This window comes from Ictalurus furcatus, chromosome 19 (genome assembly GCF_023375685.1).
Source record: "Ictalurus furcatus strain D&B chromosome 19, Billie_1.0, whole genome shotgun sequence".
In the NCBI taxonomy this organism is placed as follows: Eukaryota; Metazoa; Chordata; class Actinopteri; order Siluriformes; family Ictaluridae; genus Ictalurus; species Ictalurus furcatus.
Window position 1 is genome coordinate 20,975,104 of NC_071273.1, and position 2,734 is coordinate 20,977,837.

Genomic DNA, 2,734 nt, shown 5'->3' on the forward strand with positions numbered 1-2,734 from the left:
AGAGTGAACAAGGTACAAGCTCTCGGATACACAGCGGCCTGGTTCAGACGTGATAGAGATGAAGTAAAGATCGCTGTGCTTGAGCATGTGAATGAGAGAAGTATTTACGTTCGATGCTTCACAGTATCATTTTAGAAAGATAGACTTTTGCAGTCTGTTGTAATTGTACATGACATTGCACTGGGACATTACCAGTGCAATTACAATGCTGTTTAATACGACAAAACAATTTACAAAGACCTCAAACATAAGGGAGCACAATCAGGTTTTGCTGTTGGTTTCTCGCTCAGCATTTTCCAGGGACCTTCAAAGTCATATTAATGAGAAATCCAACATAGAAGTAGTCAAGACTCAAAGTCCCAGAATGCAATGCAGCTATGTGATGCTACCAACGGTAGCAGAGCTGCCATGCAAGGCGCTAACTTGCCATCGGGAGCAACTCGGGGTTCAGTGTCTTGCCCAAGGACACTTCGGTATGTGGAGTCACGTGGGCCGGGAGTCGATCCGCCAACCCTACGATTAGTGGACAACCCGCTCTACCACCTGATCCACAGACGTACTATTTAACGTGTACAATTTAAATAAATAAGTAAATCATGGATGCCATCGAAGACATCGAAGTGTGTTCATTTTTTTACTTGGAATATCTCACACTAAATGCTACTCACAACACATAAGCTTTGTATTGGCTTCTTATAGGAACACGAGGCCTGTAATGCCCCCTGCTGAGGTGTTTAACACGAGGACTGAAGATTGACGTTAGGAAGGTAATGCCTGCGAGCTGCATTCTCCTGCATTGTTGGCCTGTCTTGTCTGAAACTGCCTCTGAATTATAAGACCATTATAACATCTGCTGGTTCGAGGCTATGACACTGACAGATGGCCAAGTGTGTGAGTGTGTGCAAGCTCTCTCACACATACACAAACACTCTCAGAAATACTGCATCTAAATTCCAGTGAACGACTGCCAAACAGCACGCTTTTAACACATTTCATCTATCGCCAAGTTGACAGATACACCAGCGATTTATCTATCTGAATCGCTGCAAACGAAAATACAATACAGTTTACATATTACTTACGTCCTTATAAACACATTCATCAGCGAGTCCTGAAATTCCTGAATAAGTTATAGCGCCCTATCATTACGAAACGACTTCTTGTGCTGTTCATCTCATTATCAGATTTTATTTATCTATTTATAATATTCGAATATACTGCGTAAATAAACGTTGAATTAAAATAAATTAATAAATAGAGATATTTTTTTTTCCACATACAAAGAGGCAGGATTATATGTTTTTGTCAGGATTGAATTTATTATGTTTATACTTTATATTTTAGTATAATTATGATATTTGCAATGAAAGCATTTTTTTTTTAAACTGCAATTTTGTCATTTTTCTTTCTTGCATTTTTATAACTTTTTACAAATTGTAAAGAACAAAATATCAGACAGGTATCTCAAGGTGATGCTCCAGGTTTCAGCATCAGTATCTATAAAGAAAAAGCAGTATTGTGCTATCTTTAATAATAAATTTAAAATGTTGGAGAATTTAAGCATGCTTGGGTATGTTCACATTTTGTTTTGCTGCAGCATTATGCTAAAATGATTTAAATGATAGGTTTTTCCCCGCACATCAATCTATACTTCATACTGCATAATGACAAAGTAAAAACCAGATTTGTGATAAATTTGCAAACTTATTAAAAAGGAAAAACTGAAAAATCACACTGACATAAGTATTCAGACCCTTTGCTATGACACTTGAAATGTAGCTCAGGTGCATCCCATTTGTCTGGATCATCTTTGAGATGTTTCTACACTCTGACTGGAGTCCACCTGTGGCAAATTCAACTGATTGGGTATGAGTTGGAAAGGCACACACCAGTCTATAGAAGGTCTAACAGCTGAAAATGCACATCAGAGCAAAAACCAAAGGAACTGCCTGCAGAGCTCAGAGATAGTATTGTGTCGAGGCACAAATCTGGGGAAGGCTACAAAAATTATAATATATATATATATATACACACACACACACACACACACACATACATACAGTACAGTGCAATGTCTTAGGCACGTGCAAAGAAATGCTGCACAGCAAAGATGCCTCAAACATAATGACATAAACATAATTTTCTTCAAATGAAATGAAATGTTTCTACATTTAAAAATATACTATACAGAACAGCAAACAGAAATAAATGAAACAAAGTCAATATTTGGTGTGTCGACCCTTTGCTTCGAAATTAATGTATTAGTAGTCTCAGGTAGAATTAGTTCAGTTTTATAAGGAAATGAGCTGTAAGGTTTATCGAGCATCTTACAGAACCAGACACGGTTCTTCTGGAGACTTTGACTGTCGCATTTTCGTATCCAGCAGCCTTCATTCATTTTTTTTGTCTGAAAAGTGTCTCTTACCATTTAATACTCTGCTTCCTTCAATGACTTACAAACATTTTTCTGTAACATTTCATTTCATTTCAATGTAGAAGTCATAAAATAAAAATCTGTAAGAGTTCGTACTAAAGCACAGTACTCTGTGTGTGTGTGTGTGTAATATACATATATATATATATATATATATATATATATATATATATATATATATATATATATATATATATACACACACACACACACACACTCACATATATATATATAAATAAATATATATATACACATATATACATATATTACATTATATGTATCTTCATTGTGGACCATAAA